The sequence below is a fragment of the Varroa jacobsoni genome, unplaced genomic scaffold (assembly GCF_002532875.2).
Source record: "Varroa jacobsoni isolate VJ856 unplaced genomic scaffold, vjacob_1.0 scaffold_786, whole genome shotgun sequence".
In the NCBI taxonomy this organism is placed as follows: Eukaryota; Metazoa; Arthropoda; class Arachnida; order Mesostigmata; family Varroidae; genus Varroa; species Varroa jacobsoni.
The window spans coordinates 125160-150213 of NW_019213688.1; the positions used below are offsets into that span (position 1 = coordinate 125160).

Sequence of the window (25054 nt, forward strand, 5' to 3'; positions counted from 1 at the left end):
CATGATTCCAGCTAAAACACAAATGTTTTCTACTTAAAAGGGTTATGACAATATTACGTAAGATCCTTTAAATTATCGCTCAGCTTGGCAGGAAAGCCCTAAAACCCTCATGCATTGAGGAACCCATTCTCATGTTTGAAGATAAAAAAATATCCTAAAGACCTAAATTGCGTGATGCAGAAGAGGACGCTGTGTTGAATTCGATGTATTTGGTCGACGTTGAGTCCCAAAGTAATTGCGATTCCTACCAGAAAACGTTAGGCACATCGTGGAAGAATCCCAAGCGTTTCTCTTCCTTTTTCTAAAACAGACTTACCGTTTAAAGTGCATTTGATGGAATATTTGAAGGTAAAGATGTCAATCAGTGATCCGAGATCGGGAACCAGAAATAGTCGCGTCCATAATTTGCTAGTCAGAGAAATAAAAGAGCCTATTGCAATTATTGACATCCAGAACGTAGATTATAAACCCGATACTTAATCGCCATGGATAGGTTTAACCCGACGAGTTCAACAGAAGCGGGGCATCTGTCGCGACTAAGGTCTGCTGGGAAGCTTAGACGCGCATCAACTTCGAAAAACTGACGTGCATGTCTTTCAAAAGTAAGAATGCCGGCGAAGACGCATGCTGCGATCGGCCCACGAGTACACACCAACGTTAGGGAGTTGGAGGTTTATGGGTCACAGTAGGATCCTTAGAAAGAACATATTGTTCGCTACCAGGGAAATTGATAATTTGAGTTAGCTGTGAAGCCAAATAGCCAGCCTATATCATATGTAGTGTTATAATCCGTAACTGCTCAAAATGGTGTGAATGTCTGATCAGCCGGGTGGGTGCAAATAATTGCAAATTATATATATATATATATATGTGAAAATTACGAATGTTCATCAAAGATTTGTACTGAATTCTGGCTCGCGTTGTGTTCTCTTTGGGGGAGGGGCGGGGGGCGAGGGGCCAGAGAGGGGTGTCAATATCTAGAAAAAGTGAGCCAATAAGAAGAACTGCGCTAGGAACAAAGGATCGACGTCTATAAAAGGGTCCGTTTAACAAAGCGAAATGACTTTCTCACTAATGTGCTTATCTTGCGTCTACCCTCTGTCTGCCCTAGGCTAGAGGTATGCAGGTTTCACCTGAGACAGTAGACGTCGACGCCACCAAAGAAAGCCCCAACTTCTGCTAAGAACATGATGGATGATGTCTAGGCGACGGCTGGCAAATAATTCTGTGGCTTCCGCAGCTGTTCCCGCCCTGATTCAAAAGGCGAAAAGTAATGATAATATCGTCAGCTAGGCAATCTTTGTTCAAGTTTGACTGCTTCACCTGCTTCTGTTTTGCGCTTGTGGCGAGAACGGCGACGTTTAGATTATGCACGCAGACTCGAACCGCATGTATCGGTAGGTATTGAAAAAAGTCTAGGGACATACGCTGATTTATGTAGACATTGCTTGATGTATTTTATGCTAGTGAAACAATTAGTGGATAACTAAAGTAAAAGAGTTAAGTAGTGTTCCATATGAGTTAGGCTATTTTAGTTCGTCATCAATAAATAGAGCGATTATACGATATCATAGACATGCTACAATGACGACTGATCGAAATGAAAAGCCATGAAAACGCTGATGTTATTACGTACTTCTTTCGATTAAAGCGGAAAATGTTTATGGCATCAGAATTTTACTCATGGCTCTTAATTAGATAAAATGGTATTCTTTCCAATGAAAGCAGCTAGACGATCGCAGGAACCGGAAAGTTTTTGCTTTATCAGAAGAAAAACATTCAGAACGTAGACGTTTTGACATGATGACAGCATAAATTCTGTCTATCCAAACAAATCACCATAAAGCTCAAATTTGTACGATTTTCAAATTTCGAAAGAGACGAAACTTTTTACGTTTTTGGCCATAAGCAGTTATCATAGTTTATCTCAGTTAATTTTTTCGCCAAATGAATGATAGTGATAGATGCATATTGACGAGTTCAGATGAACACCGTCTATTTCTAGCCCTCGTATTACATGATAACACAGCTAAGTTATATTTTCTATGTAAATGTGTATGTAGCTTTTGTTTTCTGTTCATGTTTACGAATAACTTGTTTTCTAACGCTCTATTGTCGATGAAAATATCCGTTACGTGGCGAATGGTCTAGTTAAGAATTAGTAGAAACTTATTGTAGAATATAAGTCAGATTACTTAAACGTATTAAACAATAGCCTCTTAAAGTCGATCTTAGCGATAATAATAACAATAAATAGTATATCTGATTCGAAACGTTAACCCACTACTGTTCAAAACAGGCCATGCAGCAGACTTTACCTTATGGGAAGTGCACTTTATTAAATAATGAAGAGTTTGCTGTGTGTTAACAAGGTTTTAGTGTAAGTGATGAACCCTTGCATCACTAAGGGTTCGTTAGCCTCTAACCAGCCTGTATTTTTAGCCTGTATATTTAACTTTATAGCCTGTATTTTTAACTTAGCCTATATTTCGCATTTGTTCGTATATTCCCGTTGGAAGTATTGCAAAAGATTTATTTACGCACGATACATTGTCCATTAGTTCATTAAAAAAACTTCTCACGTCTCTTAAGTACATATAGCATTAAGGCATAATTACTCTGTCAGAGAAAAATGTATGATTCCAAGACAGCCTTGTAATAAATGATTTAAGAAATCGGGCGAGAACGAGTTTGGTATTACCTTCACCTGGATTACTGTTTCGCCGAAGTCTTCCTTATCAACGTGCCCCGCAATGCTTTTAAACGCTATTTTCATCTATAGCTCTAATAGGCGCTACTTTTTACAAAGAAAAGAACAATCTAGTCTTAATTTTACCGTTACTTAAGTTTACTGTTGAAGTAAAAGGGTCAATCAACACACAATATATAAGACATATGCTTAAAATAGAAACAACCGTTCTAACTGTTGGCGTAAATCGAAGGTTCGGGACATGAAAGGTACTAAAATGTTGTGCAGCCCTACAAAAGACTAAGTGAAATAAGATGACTTTTAGGGAAGTCTACTTTAAAAATGTGTAGATCTTTCTGCAAATACATATTCCAATGGTAGCGTACATTTTACCACGTATCCAATTTTTTAACAGAAATTTAACGCTTTCCGAAATAAATTTCACTCATTCTACCCGTTCCTGTTGTGAAATACACGTCACTACCTAAATATCTTTTTAGAAAACATAGAACGAGAAAAACTCGCCGAAACACAATTTCGAAAATGTCCATTGCTGCGCCTTTTTTCGAGTTTTTTGTACCTCTATATAATAAGGGGGGGAGGGGGGTGTTCTAGGCAAGTTCGTAATAATCGTATAGCATTCCGATGCTGTAGCAACTATTTACTACCGTTTTGCCTTTTTTCTACGAGTATGTGTTGCATAGGATCTTTAGATACATAAGTTCCCGTAATACGTTTTATGCTTCCGGAGGTGCATTGTTCTCCTCCACGAACTACTGCCAGCGTACACATAGCAGAGTACTTAAACAATTACGCTTGCTTAAGATACTGACACTAATGGCAGAAAATTACCTTATAATAATAATTCCTTTACGTGTATCATAAACTTTCCTGTGAAAGCTTTAACAAACAATGCATCTGTCGTACAGTGCGTCCATGTTATTATTAAGTTACTAAAAAAAATAATACAGAAAGATGGTAAAAGTATTGTATATTCCTATCTCCCTGTTATCGATGCCGACGACGGCCTCACCTCCGATTGTGATCAGCGTTCCTACTCTGTGGAATTCCTATCGCCATCTTCTACTGCCTGATTGAATTGCATTGCACCATAATGCGATGGTATTAAGTACTAGATTATGTTCCTTTTATCCTACTAGATGAGATCCACTTTTTTTCTTTATCTCCGGTAATCTTTCGCTCTTGCTAGAGCCAGCCCGATCCGATGCAGCCACCTTAGCAGGTATGTTTGAATCCCAAGTTATCTTTTCCCCTTAGCGTTTCCTTAGTCCACGAATAAAAACGGAAGATATGTCACAATGTCGTCCTGCTGACGCTGACGCCGGCAACGGTGACGACGATACAAAGTAGCATAATGCAGTACGGCAAGCATCCAGCTTGGTTGTTCTCGTCAAAACTTAAAGCCAGATCTTTTTTGGGTTCTATCCGCGCCTACTGCTCCGTTCATGCAGAAAGAAAATATACCATACAAAGCTGTATTATAGGACGTATAAGAAAAAAATAAATTTTCCCTTCTTTTTGTCCTGTCTAACTGAAGGCAGCAATAGTTTGGCGAGGCGTGAGATGACAAAAAGAGTGTCAAAGCCTAAAAGCGATATGAGAGCCGAAGGAGCGGCGGCTACAATCGGAGGCGATAAATTCTCACCTCCTGAATCTGAACAGATACGATACGAATACGAACAGATAAAACAGAGCGAGATATGAAAGGTTGTCCGATAGTCGCTCGCCAGATGAAATTTGTGTGCGTGTTATATGTGAGGATGTTTTCATCAAAGCTTCTTGGCTTGAGCCTGCAGACCTATCAAACTCAAAGCTTGATTCTGACAGAACTTTGCTTTTGCTCGAACAGGGCAAGACTGATAAAAAAAAACTTTTGAAGTATTAAGACTAGTAATCAAACCGGTCGGACGGCATAGCTCGGATGGCTGAGCTTTGTGCTGAAATGGTCACATGTGGCTTACCTCACTTTAATCAGTCCGTCACCTGGGTAGGCCGTTAATACAAAGTATGGGCTGTATCCGATAATAACACTATTTTTTCGTCTGCTAGAGCATAAGTACCTCCAAATCTATAGGCGTAGGATGCGTTGATACCGTGTATCGTGGCAAGACTCACCTTGTGTATGTATACTACGCAAGGGTAATAGTATTCATTAGTTCATGTATTTAACTACCTCTTCAAGATTCATATAAATAAATACTACATCAGCGAACAAGTGCGTTGTGTAAAACTACAGAAGAACACAACGTCCCTTGGAAGGTTCATACCCGCGGCGGCGACAAAACAGGAGGAATCCAGAAACGCAAGGTCCACCTATCATAGAACCGCTAATAATATAAAAATAAAATACTCTATAGGACTAGGTCATTTTTTTAGGCAAATTGTTTACTTCTATACTCTAAAAGACGCCCTTTGAGGACAGTTGAAAAATCGCTAACCATCATGCTACCCGTGTATTGTACCAAAGAGGCATTAAAAGGCCTTTTTTCTTTCGTCCATCTTCACTTCTACACGTCGAGCCTGTCCGTAAACAGTATCCGCCCTCCCCACTCGTGGAAACAAAATCGTTCCGTTGAGTGTAGTCCTGTCATAAGAGATATTTTTGAATACACCAGTTTGCTATGTTACGATTGACTAATGGACATAGCTCGAACACCGGAACGGTGTCTGCGCCGAGAACTATGAACAGCGAAGAAATATTGCCCCATTATTCATGTGAGCTCCTCAGCTAGCGAACAATAGAAAATATCGCAAAAAAAGTAGATGATTTGCTCTGCCTAAGTACGCTTGCTTCCATCGCGACGGGTCGACAAAGCTTCAACAGCGAAGCGGCTGGTGATCATCTCAGGGGGGAATCTAATGAGCAATTATTCTGTGGCTTTTTCTCGATCCATCGACCTTGATTATAACAGCCGCGTCTTAGGAACCGTGTTAGTTTCTAATGCTTACTTGGCTTGAATTAGGGTATTCGGTGGCTAGGAATCACCTTACGGAGTTACAGTTAATGGAAGACAACATAATCCCGTTAGCATTGCCATCGTCTTCTTTGACAGAAGACAGCAGGCTGAAAATTTTAGAGTGAAATTACAGTAACGCGCGCTTTTTTTTAGGGATTACGCTTGAACTGTTTGCACACGATCACTGTTGTAACTTATTATAACGTGAAGAGTTATATTCGCAAGGGACGTCGTCAGGATCTTGGCTTTTGCAAGTAACTGCGTTCCATCTATCAATATATATATATATATATATATATATATATATATGGAATAGACCAAGCGAGGAAAGCGGAGTGAGACAAAATAAATGTGTCGCAGAAATACAGTCCTTTAAAGACTGAATAGGATTTTGTTCCGTGCAGCGGCAATACGTTTGCTTACGAATCTCAGAGACACTCAAGAATCCAGCCATTTAAAGTGCTCGATGCCATCTACAGGGCTCAAGATATTTGCTTCATTGCTTCGTTTCAAACGCTTGCGTTTTCCTCGTGTTTTTCCGCGGATTCTACAAAACTCGTGAGGCTACAGTTACAGCAGATCTGCTGGCTGTAATGATTTCTTTAATGCATTAAATCTTAGTTCAATACGCATTTGATTAAAAAAGAAAAAGTAATAATCTTGTCATCGGCTTCTTTTGTTTGTCCAAATTAGCATTGTAGGTCAACTATCATATTGTCTATCGAGATGTTTTTTTCCTAGGGAATGTGCTGTCGTTATTGAGCTTCCGCTGACTTTTTGCTTCGATCGGTAATCATTATTGGAGAAATTTCCTAAACGTTTGCCTGAGCTGTATACGTTAAATTTGCCAGCATAAATATAAAACGGACGCTGGTGTTTCTCCAGGAGTGTCAGCATCGATGACTTGCTGCGTCTTATACTAGCCACGTCGTCCATGTACGTCACATAGATCTCTACTCGATGAAATTGTTTCTCACAAAACAACCTTCAGCTTACCATTACGTCAACGCGATCATTCTATACAATAGCAGCTTCCGAAACTAGCAGCTGCTTAAGATATCATCAATCTGGTTCATGGATTATTTTACACCAAACTCTCATTGATTTTAGTTACAGATCAGAATCGAAGTAACCACTGCCTCCCTCTTTCTTATATCCTTTTCATTATGTTGATAATATAATAACAATGCTAGTAATGATAGTACTTAGCGTTTATGTAACGCTCGACTTGAGTCCGAGACCGGTTTTCGTTGTGTTCTTGCGTTTCCAAAAAGTGATCGAGTCGGCTTTTGCAATTACCAGGCGGCGGTGCTACTTTTTAGAAACAAGTCGGTGAGTAACATCGACACCTGGTCCAGGTCATTTTACTTCGTGGTTGGATACGGGGGTAGGAAGACAAAAAGTGTTCTCTTATGACGACGAAGGTAGCTGCAACGCTAGTACCAGTGTCGACAGCTAATGAACAGCTTTTTTTCTTATGCGAGAGATAAAATGATGTTGTACGGATGACGATGAGAATGAAGATTGGTTTCAAACGGCTGCAGGCAGGAGGAAGTTTCTTGAAAGCGTCGCAATCATTCCTCGGAAGACCACACAATACGAGACTACCGGCGCGATTGACTGTGTTCTTCTTTTCCCTTCTTGAAAAAAGCTCGTGCTTCGTCCGATGATAGCCGACAATATGGCTAGTATAGAGGCTGTGATAGCCCGATTTCAGTTTTCGGCCTTTCCCAGCCAACAGCTATGTTATCTACGCAATAGGTAGCAACGGCCGACGTCACATTGTACACCGGACGAAATTTATCCAGACACTTTACTGCAAACTTGTGTGAGAGTTCATGTTTTTCATTCAACACACGCAAATATACGCAGACAAGGTAGTGAATCCAAACTGATAAATCCATTGTTTGTTTAGTAAAGCAAGACGACGAATGATGAAACCCAAATTCGAATCTTGAGATTCGGGACTTAGTAGGGTAGCATTTTGAAATGTATCGACACATAAACACTGTGCTCCTACCAGCACCTCTCTTGATATCTAGTGAATTTGTTTTAGATACCGTGAGATTTAGGTACCGATAGCACTATTTCAGCGTGCACTTGCAGTTAGGCGAAAGACTAATGAGCAATGCAAGTAGAACGTTACAAAGACCTTGAGGTGGGTTACCTACGCCAACCGCTTTTTCCGCAAACAATATGCCAGTCATTTAAAACAATAGCATCATTAAATGGGAATTTCCGTTGCCAGCATTAGACAAATTAGTTTACACTACTGAATCAAGAAGAATATACTTATCGACCAGCAGAGATGCTGGTGTGATCATTGCCCCAGCAAAAATATTTTCTTTTGCTTAGTCTGGCCCCTGGATGGATAGCTAAAATTCAGGTTGCTGATTTTACAACTTGAAGATAGGGGGCTTGTGTAAAATAGCATCAGTGGATACACCAGCAGGATCAAGAAAACTTGGCGATTCAGTATTGGCCCAACATTTCTGTTACGGAAAACGCTAAATTATCCTCGCTAATTGAATCGCCTAGAAACTTAAAAACATGTAGACATAAAGTTTCAGAAAAGCGGCGACGGGGCAGGGGACAAGGCACAGAAGACAGAAATGGGAGGACAGGGTGGCAACTATCGTAAATGCTGCACTTCCCAATGTCCAGTAAGGCCTGCCAATCTTCTACACCAACCCTTTTGCACGGAACATTTCATTCAATGATGCTGTTGTTGATGTTGCTACCGGGCTCGTTGATGGTCTCGCATTCTCCAGCCAATACATAATATGTGACTAAGATCTCCGTCCAAGGACTAAATTGCGCTTCAAGTCTCGTCTCCTTCTTCACGCCAGAGCCCCGGTGTCTCAGCGGCTTGTAGTTAACAAATACAAGTTATGTCGACATCGCAAACCCTGTATCCAATCAACAAAGCCAAGCGTAAAGTAACGTACCGGAAAAGGGATAACAATCACATCAACGCAGGAATAAATTGTGTTTACAAGTTCACTAACGACAGACTGGTTTAATTTTTAACTATTTCCTGTACTAGGTCTCATTTTTTTACGGATTCGAGATGTGCAGACAGCCAAACTTTTGCACGATTTCAGCAAACTACTGCTGCCGACGTAGTCGACTTGTGTGAACTACGTGCAAAGAACTTTAACCATCATTCTAAAATGATGGTTTATTCTCATATATGTACCTCTGGCAGCTTCGTTAAAGATGGATTGCCGTTCTTTTCGACTTCAGCTTGCCAACGAAATCGCTAGTTATAACGGCCTTGTATTTAGTCCTATTTATTACTTGCATAGCAAACATAGTGCTCTGAACAGAACGATAAATACATATAGAAAAATTCAGGGTATGGCAAAATGGACTTTATGTTGGTTGTTGGGGCAGTTTACGCCCCAACTTCGCTTTTGTCGAAGGTGATTTTAATTCGATAAACGTAAATGATTAGTATTTCACTGAGAAATAATACATCATGGACGTGAAGTCGAGTATCCTTAATTAATCAAGGTCTATTGACACTTTATTAAGAGAATGCACATGTAGATAAGATTACTGGTAATCAATGATAATGATAAATAAAATGAATTGGTAATAAAGCTAATAAAAAAAAAGCATAAATTTATTAGCTAAAAATTACATAGAGGATGTTAAGTAAATTTTACTTGGAGAGCAAAAATCAGCTTCTAAATAACTAATTCATAGAAAATTGCCGTGCATCGGCATAATACTTGCTATTGCCAGTCAGTTACGATAGTAACGCTAGATTAATTCAGCGCACGTCTAGTAAAGGCGATGGGCTATATGTGATATGTGACCATTTGTTTTCGTCAAAATTGTCTTTGCTTTTCTTCTTCATGCTTTTGTCGTCTCTGACCAACACGATAAAGCAAGTTGTTGCCATTGCAGCTGTTACTAGCATTGACTTATTGGTCGATGTAGGGATACACTGTGAAGGTTTGGGTTCTTTTTTAATTAGTATAAATATTTCAAACCGCTTGAGGTCCGATACAGCAGACCGGAAGTTCTGGGACGGATTTACATTCCGACTATGCGTGCATAGGAAACATTCTCCTTCAATTATCCGTTATCAGCATCATACATGCGGCAGACTGTTGCTATTCTGTCGCTGCCATATGTTCTAATTCACGTCTCAACACCGTTGTTAGCTTCCCGTTCATTCAGTACCTCATCCATTTAACAATGGCGGGTATCGAGGCTCTCACTGCATACTACAATTGCCAGTTAATGTAATTAAGCTAGAGTCATGACTCAGCGGGCAGGACAGATCTTCATCGGCTATCCAATAGCACAGGATTGTCCAACGATTGGTCGTTGTCTTCAAAAGTACGCGATACAGAGACTCATAAGGGGTTGAGCCTTGAGGAAGCGAACTGCTAAAGTCAGTGGGGATCATGTACACGGCCTAGCAGCGTAGTGAATCAACTTACTGGATATCTTGTTGAAGAATTAAGACGAGCTGAACAATGGTGAGCTCGATTAGAAATGACTATGTTTACAAAAAAAGTTCAGCACTTGAACACCGGTCACTTGAACAAGGACGAGTATCTCTTGCCTCACCTCTTCGAGGTCGATTCGAGTCATATCTGAGATTTCGAACTCGGTATAAATGATCTAATATATTTCGGTAAAGGTTTACCAACAGCAGGAAATCGGGTCTAACTGGAAGCGTATTAGACGCTTGCATCTTACTGAATGGACAAGGCAAAAGATCTTATGAGGCAAAGCAGCCTATTAAATAGTCTCACCTAAAAAGGAACAAATCCCGCTAAATTAGCTAAAACTAGGCGAATATGTTGACATGTTTGGAAATTAAAAACAAGTACTAATGACAATGTTTGTTAATCGAAATTCAGAATTTAACAATTCACTAAATACGCATGTATGCGTCAACACGATGTCTACAATACAGCCATGCGAACAACAGTACTTCAACCAGAGTACGCACACTTTTGGCCTTTTACTTATATATAAAATTAAACAATAAGCCAGCATATAGCCGGAGTAATTTACCCGACGATTAGGTAGTCTATCCGAGCACCTTATAAAAATGTGTGTATTGTTGTCTGTATCTAGTTGTCTGCAGAACTCGTATTTGTATAATATTATTAGGTACTAAAATAGCTTGCTTGACTCACGCGGAAATCTTTCAATATTAAATTGTTTACTATAAAACCCAAAGTAGTAAGCACAGTTATTCGCAATAGAAGTATCATTTGGATGATAATTTATTTATTTTGGAGCTCTGAAGGTTCGGAATACGAGAGTTCATGAAGTCTTAAAAGTAATTTTAAGATTACGTTGAAATAAAAACGTCGCCTAATTAAAAAGTCGTCGCAGTTTAAAAAAAAAAACCTCTGATCATCAGCGGGAGCAAAGTCTAGCGAATAAGTTGTCAGTCCGGCATTTTTGGTGCCCCGATTCTTGCCGTGTGAGATCGAGCGTTGTTGCGCAATGGGTGCTCTATCTTTGTTCACTAATCCTGGTCGCTATATGCGAAGTCTGCCCATCGTCTCTTCCAAGCCCAATTCAGTAACAGTTGACAGAGCAGAAGCCATAAGGCTGCAATGGCGGCACGATTCGATAGATGAATAGGTAACGCCAAAAACAACAGAAGCAACTATCTTTACTGTCTCTGTTTTTGATCAAACCATTCGGCATTCGTTCGACCGTTCTTTTCACCTTATTCATTTGATTGGAGCAAATAGTTATGGTATTTGGACATACTCCGAACCTGTGTACTAATAATATCTGTGCGCTCCTACGTGTATCAGTTTGCACCATAACCCTCAATACTTCGACACTCAACTTTCGCAAGAGGTCTTCCATGAAACGCAATTTTAGGCTCAAAATGTCATTTTTGGTCCATGGTAGTAGTAGCTCCTTTAGTTCCAGTAGTAGGCATTTTACCGAATTTAAGGTTTATACGATAAGACGAGTCCGTGGGTGTAGTTCCAAAATAAAATTCACTTCCGTGCACCACTCGAATTTTCTTGTTTCCTAAATCTGTTACTAGAAAACACGGCGATATTGTAAAAATGTACATTGCTTGACACTCAAACGTTGTTTTCTGCCCGACGTAATAGAAGGCACGTATCCAGTTCGCGCTGCATTTGATGCACGTATCGTACTTCAGTCATTTCTTGTAGCGGGCTTATCATCCAATTGACTCAGAGTTGGCGTTACGTTTGATTAGATTTCACCGGTAGGCCGGATAGAAAACACCTCAGTTGAAATCAGAAAGGGACCTCATATTTGTGCAATTAAAGTTTCTCCAATCATTAAATTTTTCAAGTAGTAGATGGCAATATATAAGCAGACGATCAAACTCGTTGGAGCTTTTAAGTGCCAGATGATTCCCCTTTTGCCACAACGTCCAGATGAGAAAACTTGTCAAATCTTTCAAGTACAAGATGGCACTATTCCTTGTCATAATGGTCAGACAACAAAAGTCGCTGTATTAGATAGTGATTTTTAAAATTAATCTGCTTTCTGGAACAATAAAGACAGTAATGTTTATTATTTAGCGTACACCTCTCCTGCTGCTGACAAAAAAAAATCTCGTGTTATATTGTCAATCACACTTTTTTCAGCTTCATTTAACATGTATATTTCCTGTTTTCTGTAATTAGCCATATATGTTTGTTCCTGGAGTATACTATACGTTGAATAGAATTCAGTGACAAGATTAATCTTAATTCTAACACGATAAAGATCTGGCGAACCAAACGATGATGTGCGGGCATTTGTTTGGTGAAAAATATTCTATAGAACTGGCTGTTCTCAACAATGAGGCGCATCCCAAGCACACTGGGCTACCTGTGGATACTGAACGAACCATGAGGTAGATCGTAGGATCTGCGTGCAGTGATATCTGCCTTCAAGAAACTAAAGAGCTCTCCGATAAACATTTGAAAAGGCGTATTTCCATTTGGTCGGTTCTGCCGAGTCCACGATTTACTAGAAACTATGAGTAGATATTGTTTGAGAAATGGTGAGTATGTTATAGGCGTCTGTTTCTTCACGGATGTCCTAAAAATTTTGCACCATCATAGAATGACGTTATACTTGGCACAAACCTGGGACTATTAATAAAATATGCACTTTTATAAAGGCTTAATTTTCGTTAAGGAATTGTTGTACTGGTACATTCTCTCAATGCGACTGCCCAGACTGGTAGCACTAAAATATTTCTCCAGTACGTGAAGGATTCCCTTTGACAACTGAGTGAGTATGGCCTTAGCCTATCTTAGACGTCCTTTGCACGAAGAAAAAACGCACGCAACTTTTATTATGATATTACCGAAACCGAATAGCAGCCACTGCTCCTGGAAAAAGATTTCCTTAGCGTGACAGTTATCTAATACCTGCCGCTGTTTGAGCAGCTTTAGCAATAATGTTTAATAGAGTTATAATCTGTAGGTTTTTGCTTCCCTCTACCATAAGCTTAGATGTCCATAGGTTTATACTATTTCAAAATAGTGTATATAAAGGATATGGCACGCATCAATATACTAAACAAAGCATATATATAACAAACATGTTCATTTTCAAGGAGTGACTAATTGCTTACTAATCGTATACTTTTCACTTGTTGAGACCATAATGGTTCAAACTAGTTCAAACTCTCGGAGTCTGGGGGCAGAAAATTCTTTTTGCAGACTCATATACCATGTTTGGGCAGAATTACTGTTTTATTAATATCTGATTTTCAGACACTTTTGCTAATGGTGAACTGTTATGTATCGTTGAAAAATAACCTTTTGTCCTACTAGGCTAATATGCTGGTCCTTAGTTTATTGGAGCCTCAACATCTTATCTCACGTTTGAACTCTGAATGGAACCGAGGGTAAAAGAACAATAGCATTTTCGATACCAATTTTCATTGATACTTTTTCCTTATATTGAAAAAACGTGCATATGCGACACAGGATAGGGACGCTATACATAAGAAAATAAGTGTCTCAAAAAATTACCCTCTTTCAGAAGTTGTTCAAGGCGATACTTGACGAATTTGAAATATCAAGTGCTTAAGTTGATGATGTAATTCCTTTAACGTAACAAGCCACGTTTGAGCAGGATTCTCTCTTCGAGGCTCTTCATCTTAGAATTCGTCCTACCTCGGGTCGTTTTGGCAACCTTGATAAAAGCCTAATAAGAATTGTCGAGACGTTTTGTGATTTGGAAGAAAATGTGGGAAGGAAATTTTCAGCAGTGTACAATACTTGTATTAGTAAATGAAAATGAGAAAGCAACAAGCAAATATTACATATGTAGTTATATAATATTTTGACTCGAATTCGTTCGTACATCGTGGTACTGCTATCCATTTTCAAATCAATGGAAAACCACAATATACTCGTATGAGAGTGTACACGTATCAAGCGTCGTTAGATCAACTAATCGTTACCTACTAATGATGTAGACAAAAAATCTACATATTAATTTTATGGAATTTAAATTTGTTTGCAAATATTTGGCCGTTCGAAAACTGCCACAGCGTTGGGATATCTGTGTAAAAATGAAAATGTACCTTTATGATTAATTGGAAAATCATCATTCTAGCTCAAATACGTCAAAAGTTATTCAGTTTTAACGTTCACCGAATTTACGTGTATACATATATACACACATAACAGTGCAGTACAGAAGTCTATGTAGCTCTTAGAAAATAGTCGACTGAGGTTGTTACAGATACTGCTGCTGCTCGACCTCCACCAGCTGGCTTAAGTGCATACGCTTTTTTACACTTCACCTGCAGCCATAGCGAATTTTAATTGGAACACCAGGCGGAACGGCGGTATAGGCAAAGGACTGCTACCCCAACCCCTAGGCGTTCATTGGAGTCAGGGGCAGAGGTAGTGGCAGTGCCTGCCGTCGCTGCAGCTCTGCCTGCTGTAGCGAGGGCAGCTACAGTAGCTTCTACTCCAGAAGGTTACGTTCCGCAGGCGGCTCTAACAGCACAGACCCTTGCCTCGGCGGCAACTTCTCCAGCAACGGCAACGGCTATTAGCCTCTGCCGCCTGCGCCTGTTTCTTGGTCTGCGTAAAAGTTTGCGTCTGTTAGCACGTGTGGCTGCGCGTTTGCACATAAAAATGCCTCGTTTGTGAAGAGGCAGCAGCAGCAAAAAAATGGAACAACCCACGCCTGTCTCCCTTACTAGCGGTCGCTTCAGACGTGAATCGACAATGGAGAAGATCCGGACCCCTGCGGAGGACTGTGCCTAAAGCCGTTTCTGTGGGTTCGTGTGCTTCCCATGAGTTCTCTTTATAAAGGGGAAAAGAGAGGAGAGAAGGAGTGGTTTCCATGAGAAACCCCAAGGCCGGCGCTGTGGCTATTTGGCGATTCTCCATTGCGTTTATGTCGGTTCGTTCAAATCATCCTCCAACCGAAAAATCGCCTCCTGTAGTTAAAAGAGCTTAAGTGGGTCCACTACACCGCAGCTCGAGAACGGGCCGCTTAGTTTTGCCGTTTCTTTATGCTGTGTTCTCGGGTCTAGCTGAGTCCAGACCTTCTGGCGATATTCCATGCTTTTGCACAATGCAACCTCTGAAGCCGTGCGGCTTTAACCTCTCGTCGGTAACTGGCAGTTGAACCCCACTGAGAACTAAAGGCTAAACAGTGCCTGGCTCCTTCAGTATTCTCCCACTGTTACCGTAGCAAGTCTACGGATAGTCACTGTCTCATTAATACTGTGAGCCTAGCGGCTCCGTTCGGCCAACGCCTTTGTATGCAGTTCGTTCTAAACAGCGACCCATTTTTAGTTTAGACCCGGTTTAGGTACACAATTAGATAACAGGCCCATGCAGCAGGCTCGTAGCAGTTTGCAGAAGTTAGCGCATTTTTTCGTTGTTCCACTGATTGCACAAAGTCATTGGGCAAAAGAGCACCTTGAATAACGCCACAACTATGACCCGAGCGACGGAAGCAGTAACACTAATAGTGGGAACTTCGGCGACACCAGCAGCGAATCCAATTAAATAGCACCGCCAGTGATGCCCCTGCTAACAAAACGCCAAAGTGTTCGTCTTAAGCTACCAAAATGGTGACAAGAGTGGTCACTGTCCACGACTGAAAAAATATTTCGACGCGCGATTCTCAGACGCCTACCTACTCACGTATGCCCGGCTCGACGTACAGGCGCGTGTCCACCTATGTGAGTAGACGAAGGGCTCGTTGCTTTATTCTGTAAGGATCGCAGAGCGGACTGCAGTGTACTTCAACGGGTGACGGTATTAAAATTGTAAGGCTAATACAAAAAACTAGAAAGGTTAGTAAGCTTTAAGAGGGAAACTCGTAAACTATACTAATTACCGCGCCGTTTCTTTTCAAGCGTAACAGGAGTCAAGAAGAATGTGATTATTTCATTTGATGAACTTGGATCATAGGATTTTATGAAAGGTTTGATGTTTTAATGCTTAGCTGTTTCGATGAAAATAGAAAAATAGAGAAAGTGGTGCCAGACGGTAGTTTTCTCTTTTTTGAATATTGCTCCTTGGTAATCTGTATAATTGAGCTCGAACTCATACATTAATTGTCAGTTAGGTAGACAGACAAGATCTACATTTCTGTAGTTTATTAGCGTTTTTTTGTAACAGTAGTTGTGCCAGCCTGGTATGGATGGTATAGCTGATTGACGCAGTCTTTCATTCCAATGTAGTCGTTGTAATAATAATTACGTATCTTTGCTTAGTACCGTAATCTGTTAGCTTTATCGGAAAAGCATTTGTTTCTGTTAAACCTACCGAACACCATAACTTCACCACAGAAAACACCTAACTCGCTGTTTTGGTGCATTGTATTTAGGTCCGTGACATTAACCAGCCGGGTGCCATCGTTCACCATGATTTTGTTTCAGTGTTCTATTCACTATGGCTCCAAGTGAGCCGTAACCATCAAAACAGCGAAAAAGCACTACAAGTTAAATTTGTAACTTCGAGCAACTACTGGTGCCGCTAGCGGCCGGGTGATTGGCCTTTCTGCAGATTCACTAGAACATAACGCAAGAACTTCGCTTAGGTTTTTAATAGTCAGAGCATGAATATTTGCGAAGTTATACGACGTTTACTAAGTACGAATAAGACAGTGGTAAAAAGACCTGCGAGGCGTACGTAACCATCTGAAAAATTAAATACTGTTGTACTACAGTTTTGCGTGAAACAACGTATGGAGAAGCCAGCTCGCCCGTAAAACTTCTACCGCTGGAATTTCAAACATAGAACCGGCATTTTCCCCTATTTCTTTTAAAAGCAACATTCATATCTTACTCGAAATAGCTTTGCTCAGTAGATCACAAGTTAACGATGATTGATCATCTTCTAAAACGTCAAAAACGTTGACAGTGTGGGTTCATAATAACTGCCCTGACTAGTAACGCTAGCGGCTCCCGGTGTCGTGAAGTAGACGCAGATTACGTAAAGTGTTACAATTGACGTTGTCGCCGCAGTTACATATGATCGCAATTCCTAGAGTGAGGAACCTCAAAAGTAGAAAGTTACGATCCTCCTGTGCCCAAGGGTCGGCCAAAAAAACGATGAGTTTTTTTTCTTTATAACTGACGTGAATAAAGGTAGAGAAAATAAACAGATGGAAACTATACGAATTAAATAATACATAGCCAGCAGCAGGTAGCCACAACGATGCGTAAAATCATACTGTGCTATTTTTAGGAAGTAGACCGCGTCTATTGCTGATAATATACTGAGAAATCAACATAGACCTATAGATATTTTCGCTCATTTCTGGACCGATCAATGTTCCCCATTGGCTGTTTTAATAATCATATTAAAAATATATGTATATAATTTAGCAAACTTGATAAATGAGAGATCTGTTTGAAATATGATCATTTAGCAGGAAATCACGTTTCAGATTGACCCCTAGTCCAAGATGCCAACCATCTACGGTGAGCGCTGCGCTATCAACGCAGCTTTCAAAAACTGTCTATACAGCCCCTAGATTCCGAAGATGTCTTCTCCAAAATCCTAGGTTTATTTGAAGCCCTATGTTACTCCACTCTGCTATTGCAATAAAAGGATCTTGTGAGTTTCCAATTTCTGTTTTTTTTTTTCTTCGATGACGCAGGGATTCTGATTCACGCGTCTCTATCACCCAGCGTCATATACTACTACTACTACTTCATCCGTCTGCCTTATTTCGTGGCACTTTTTTTATCACTGAAACCATCAACGTCTTGTGTCCTTATTCGAAACCTAGAGGTTTTCAGTTTGAGAAGGCGTATTTAAACTGTACTAAACATGATCGCCATTATTCTCAAATCGCTAATTATTTGCCGATTATCACGAATTTCAATGACATATATAATCTAGAATGGTACATTATCATATATGTATTATTACCATCATCTCAATTTAGATTCGTTACTACGCGTGCGAACTAATATGGAATTATTCGATACCAGCTAGCTAGCTAGGACTATTCAACGCTATACGCTTTTAGTTGTTCTAGTTATTTAATTTAATCTACACATGTCACGGTCGGCCATCTCTCAATGTAACAGAGTAGCGAGGCGCCTTTTTTTATGTGAACAAACCTAAAAAGGTAACATAAGAAGTAGGAAAAGCTTTGGAATAACTCCGCTGGGACCTGCGTTTGCATCAAGTCGCGTAGTGATGTTCAATTCTTCAAAGTAGCGAACTACGAATTCTTGTCATAGTTTCCCTCTCAACAGTATCCAGTTCGTAATTATTTATAGCCGTAGATACACCGTGGCACTATGTATAGCCACGCAAAGGTAGGACAGAAAGGAAGGGCATAGAACGTTGAGGGGTAAATCATTTGGGCTCATCCGGAAGTCCAGCGGTGCAGTGGCCGCACGAGATAGTACTACTCCGACTGTGAGCGATTAGCGACAAGCGTAGTATGCCGCAAGAGGGCACGCCATGAAGCTCTGTAGCGTGGTGATACTTTTGTATTTTCAAAGTAGCACGAGGCTATATCTGGCGGTAGCAAGAGAACAAGCGTTTTTCAGAGGCTCAAATAGTTACACTTCCCTTACTAGTTTCCAAGGTGAACTTACTGCACAACTATGTATTCAGTTATAGTATGCTTGTCTTCTTGTGCGTGTCTGTCCCATTTCACTCGCTTCTGACCATTGTTGCCTGCAGTCTTTTCACAGTACTGCCCGAGACAAAGAACTAGCTGCAAGCAGAAGTTTCGATGACGGTAGCCAACCCGTGGTCGCAACACCATCGATGCCGATGCATGAGTGGTTTTCAGCAACTTACGCAGGAGATAGGCCACATGAACCCTATATTACTTACCTGACTATAGATTTCCATTTAAGACCAATCTTACTTTTTCCCGTCTCTTGGTTTGTCGTTGTATTCGACTAAAGCCGCATGCAATGGGCTTTGTCCGCGACACCGGCACCGACTCAACCACGTAAGGAAGCCATCGATCTAGCACTATTTTAGCTATGACTGAATCGTTGTTAGCAGTCGACACAAGCAGAGATTTGCTGTGCCATACCCCGACCGATGGTTTAGGTATCGTCCGACCCAGCGACGCCATTCCAATAGCCCTCTCAACGATGACGAGACCGTTGTCGGATGTTTGAATTCTTTCGCTCTTCAATCCTACTTGCAGATTCACAGCTTCTCTTAAAGAGAGAAAGCGAGCGGGGAAGAGCGGCGACAAAAGCTAAAGCAAGTTGAGCATCAAAAACGACGCGATTTCCGTTTGCGATTTCCGGAACTATGCCAGCAATGGCAGCAGAAGCGCATTCAACAAATAAAAACTCGAAACGTACACCAGACGGTCGCGGTTGTAGTGCCATGACGACGGTTTCTCTCCCCATTACATAGACAAATACAGATGCGTAGTTAAAGACACTGAGCGTCTTCGAATTTGCAAACACACGCCTTTCGATGGGGTGACTGTAGCATTTAGCGCATATGGATGCACGACGAGTCATGTATCGTGTAGAATTAATTGCGTGTACAAAATGCCCACATTGTGGCATGTTATTCGTGCGCATGCACACACGTTTCTACACCATTATTTAACAATGAGCTAATATTATATACCGCAGTGTATTCAGCTAATGCCTTGCGTAGTGTGTTTGTCTATTTACATAAATGTGTGAGAAGTGTCGATCTGATTAGGAGCACATTGTGCGCAAGTCCCTCTTGGAAGCACAGCGGATTTCACAACAGTGTACCAATCATTTTGGGAGAGCATAATGAGTACCTGTACTTTTATGTAATCTGGAAATGTTGATACATGCTCAAGGTGCCCCACCGTCTAATCCAAACTTATTTTGAGTTCAAAACTTCTATGGTGAATAGACAAAATTGCAATTTTGATGATAAACGAAGTGTTACAAATCATGAGTTGTTTCTACTAGATTGTTAAGAGCGTTCGGGAACAAAAACCGGTTATATGGGTATGCCCTGATGTGATAAATAGTCATTTAATAAAGCCACTTGTACATGTCAATAACTACGTAAATAAACAAAATTGCCCACTTGAGGCTACAGAAGTTCAGGTGGAATCGTAAGAACTCGGTTCATACTTCGGAAAGTGACAGCTTACTATCTTAGGTTCCGAATAATTGTAAGTTTTATCACAGTTTAGTGTAATCCTCACAAGCCTAGAAGGCCAATTAGCCCGGCAGGGTTGTGCATCCAAATAAAACCAAATAGACCCATATGAAGCTGTTCGCTTGCTTACTATCGTTTAAGCGAAGACAAATTCTGACTAGATCCTTCGGCATTCTATGCTTGAAACAAACACTACTGAAGAGCAGTAGAGCGATAGACAAACCTAAATCAGTAAAAAACAAATGCAAATTTTTGTTTAATTGACGAACGACCACTGAGTAATACCTGATTAAAATAGATTCCCAAGCATACAAACTATGCTTTGTCTACCGCTACGACATTACGACAGTTGTGTTTATGACGAATAGACAGCCATCTATTATAATTTTATTATATACATATAATATAGATTTCTGTACGACTTAAATGATGTTACCCTTCAGCACCCGTTGTGTGAAGATAGGGCTATTTTCATTTATAGCTCTGCTTGTCTATATAAAACACATTCCTAAATATGCTATAATATATCATAAAAATCATATGTTATTTTCATTCAGCAAAATCAGTCTATTACATTGCCTTTGTTGAATTTTGGCTATAGTATGCTCCCAGCTAAATGTTCGCTTGAAAACCCCGTTCTCTAAAATTCACCGTCTGCATGAGTGCGTTGAGTCCGATACTTTACTACCGTTTAGCGGCCGCCAAAATGGCTTTGACCTTTCTTTCTTGTTTACCGTTTCGCAGTCCCGAAAAACAAGATTTCTAATAGCCTTTTTTTGTTTCGCTACGCTATATCCGTACGCCCCACTGTGCAATTCGTATGTTATAGAAAAACGAAAGGAATAAAATACCAATCGGCTGTTTTTAGATCAAACCAAGACTGTTTGGCATAGTGATGATGTCACATGGTGTCGGGAGAAATAACTCTGGTCACCGCTTTTAAGCCGCGGTTCTTTCCGAAACAACAACGAACAACGACAACGTTAGCAGCCTATAACAGCAGTAACGACAGCAGAAAAAACAGCAACGACAATATAGACTTAAAAGCATAGGCCGACAATGTGCTAGGCTACAGAACGACCAGCTTTGGTGTTCCACCGAAACAGGCCATATGGAATGCTTCGTGACTTCTGCCGATGCTGATGTTAATCGTAGCAAACATTCGAGTAGCGGAATTGATTAGTATGAATAGGGTTCGTCTTCGACGATCGACTCTTGATTGTCTTGCCCCCTATGAATGTCCTAGTTCTCGTCTCCGTCTTTTTTGCCTTGACAACCACCGTTTTATCGCCACTCGGTTTTCTATGAACGATATAAAGCAAACGCTGGACTAGGTTTTTCATTTATTGAGGGTTGCTTTCGTAGTTGCAGCTAGTGCACTGGTGCTGACGCCATCTATACTCGTCGATGTAACCTAAACGGAGGCGCCAAAAGACTAGTTGATACCCTCTCTCTTTCTCCTTCGTTTTTTCTGTAGACCAGCTAGTATATTCTTATCGGATGACGTGCGCAATCGAAACAGTTCCTTCTATATTGTAGAATGCGTAAAAGTAAAGGAGAACTTAGGTCAATTTTCGTTGACTATCGAGACGATACGGGGCATTTTCCCACGTTACTAATTTCATATTAGTAGCATAAACGCCCTATAAGTGTCTATGTGAAACATAGCTAGTACCCTTCTTTGGCATATCTGCGCCCAGTTACGGTATATATATAGACGAAAATGTTGTAATTGAAGACAAACAGAATGTAAGAGATGATCTTAATAAACACTTGGACCAAAACTGAGGCCTCTTCGCATAAAAATTCCTGCAATGTTATTACTTTATGTGAACCTCAAGTTGAAGTGTTTCTTTGTATCAGGTGCCTCTTCGCCAGGATCGCTCGGAATCGCCCGTATTGCTTCAGGTCGAATTATAGCTTTGCGACACATCGTTTGAACAAAAGAAAACATACACATTCACGTGCTTTTTGTGTTGAAGGTACCTCAATGACTACATTGGACTCGGAGTATGAGGCATTTAAGCCATTCCTACTATAAATACCCCACACTCTGTCAAATGTTAAACGTGACTTCGTCGACTTGGATTGTGTTGGCAAACCAATTTAGTTTTCATTTTGGAAGCAATTTCCTGCTTCTATAATTACAGTAGTCTTTCGCATGGACAAATCAAGCCTCAAAACGCACTTACGATACATTAAGTGCACGAATAGTCGCGCAAATAATCCGAATACACGGATGCATTGATTTCGATATATAACACCTGATCTTCGCGAGTCAGGGCATCCATTTTAGGCACTCAAGGAGGGCCGATGTGCATCATAAATCAAGCCACTTAGACCTTAAGTCTTAATATGAGGCTCCTGGATGACGCTGGTAAAACCCATTCCATCCTCAGTTATCCAGCATTTTACAGTCGTATAACTGTAATTAGCTTTAGATTATACCCTCATGTTGAGTACGGCGTGACAAGGTTTTCGGATTCGGCTATCTAGAACAGGCTTTACGCTAGGTCTCTGTTTACCCGAATCTTTTTCGTGCAATATTTGACCCCAAAAATGAAAGCTGCCTAAAACTTTCTAGGCTGCTAAATCGATATATCTGACTTTGTCATTATCGTTCGGTTTCGCCGTTATCGTTACTATTCTAATTACTGCCTGTTCGGGTGGATTCAATTGGCCTTTGTTTTTTGTGGGTACGTTCAATGACAAAACGACCTTTTTTTGTCTCTTTTTCGTCGGAAGGCTTTCCGATTGGGCTAGCGGCAGATGACCTACATACCTACTGGCTGGCAGTGTTACATTTCTGCCTCTGTGACCAGAGCCTGCTGCGCACAGCCCTAATGTACCCTTGCTCGTTCTAAATGCAGCTTTTCTCTGCAAAAAAAAGACTTCTACGGAACCCGCCTCTTTCGTTCTATTTCCTTCCTCTTCTTCTGCGATCCGTATTCTCTGCTTCTAACGGGGCCGGGGTTTGCGCCAGCATTGGCAATGAGAATAGCGGAGAGCGCTGTCCCTCATTATCCAGATTGTGGATCTGTTTGGATGCCTGGCTTGCCTCCCGACTGGTGGAAGTGCTTCGATGCTTACAGTGCTTGCAAGTCGTGGATCTTACGGAATGAAAGAGGGCAAATAGATGGCCAATTAGGGAACAGGTGCCGTTTAGTAAATAGTACGAGCATTTTAGACCGCTTTCGTATATTGAACGGACTCTATATGACCTATCCTGTTTCTTCGGTTGAGGGTGCGCTAATACTGTTACATAGGATATTCTTACGGAACTTAGCAGTTTTTCCATTGTGAAGTTCGACGACGTGCAAATGTTGGATATAAATGAAACCATGAACGCATAATATGTATTTTAAGGAATACCGGTTGGTAATAGTTTGCCTCGATGAATTAAAGGTGACTATTAAGACTACAAAGAAAATTTTACATTTCCCTTTCCCATTTCATTAAATTTTACATATGTTTTTACACACACTCGTTTAGCGGAGGAAGAGATGCATATTTGTTGCAAATAAGCGGGAGCACTGCACAGTTTTTCCGAGTATTAAGTCCAGCCTTAAGGGAATAGTGCTGTTAATGGATGCGGTTCATCTGATTCTGCTTTTCAGATATATTGAGGAATATTTGATACAAGGCTTTTTTACAACTTGTAATTTAGTGATCTTAGTAAAATATTTCATGGAGTAAGAACAACACATGCTGGCTCATTGATTACTCGTTTGAATTACAGATACGGAGAAGAAGAAACGGGTACGGTTTATTCCTTCAAAGCTCCTGAGACGTTCACATGAAATGGAGCTCTGGTGTTACTTGCCCGACAGGATACGACACCTGCGATAAAAGGGTTGCGTTTTGAGTTGTGTCGTCTTACCCTGTGTAGGGGGTGCATCGGTTAAAATTAACGGTACAGAAAGGCTCTTTTCAGTAAAACACATTTAAGGAAGCAGTAAAAATAACGAGAATTCGTTTTGAATATTCATATAGTAATTTAGAATGGATCTCACTGACATATGTACACAGATGTTTTTAAGTTTGGCTTTAGCACTTAGTCAATAAAAATGACCGGCGAAGCCAAAACCATTAACAACTGTTCTCTAAAAATGACAAGCCAGTTCAAATAAAGAAGCTAATACAATATAAAAATGTTCTAGTTATCATTCTATGACACGACTTTAAAAAAAGAAGCGTCAGCAGGGTGTCCTTTGCCCAACATTGGGCAAAAATTCTGAAGCGAAATGCGGTCACTTTCGTCATAGTGATCAAAGCTTTGTTGTTTGAGTACACACAATGCCAAACAATGTTTTATGTTTCATCTTAAGCAAAAAAAATAAGTAAATTGGATCGTGTCAATGTGAAAATTGAAAGATGTCAGAATCGTCTCAAGTGTGTGAAATCAAGATTTAAAAAGAGGTGTAGAACCTAATCCTTAGAAGAAGCGCGTAGTTGATTTCAACACTCGACGCCCTTTGGGCCAATATGCACCGCTGCCAATCCAGAAGACCTCCAGGCTCATTTATGCGAGATCCTGAACTCGAGCGTATTGCTTGCGTAATATGCCGTAGTGCCTTATTACTACACGTACTAGATGTCTTAGTATCATGAGTAGATTATGGCCTTGGAGGGAATTTTGGATGCTATTGTTTTTTCTGCTTGACTGCAAAGCACGGAATAGAAACCTCTAAGACAGAATTTATGACAAATACATCAAACATATTCCGAAGGTTAGGGGAGAATGCATCATAGTCGTAGCCCTCAAGGGAAAAATCCATATGATCCAAACTCATGAA

The 25054-nt window shown here is 40.5% G+C and overlaps 1 long non-coding RNA gene across 6 annotated transcripts in view; it reads right to left on the minus strand.

Moving 5' to 3' along the window:
* Window positions 1–25054, minus strand: part of LOC111263716 (uncharacterized) — a 68003-nt gene that overhangs the window by 30261 nt on the left and 12688 nt on the right. Inside the window, exon 3 of one of the 6 annotated variants that reach the window (XR_015312427.1) lies at window positions 23132–24098. The exons of the other annotated variants lie outside the window; for them this stretch is intronic. This is a non-coding gene — a long non-coding RNA (uncharacterized LOC111263716). Of the gene's footprint in view, window positions 1–23131; window positions 24099–25054 lie in introns of those variants that run through there. 6 annotated transcript variants of the gene reach the window in all.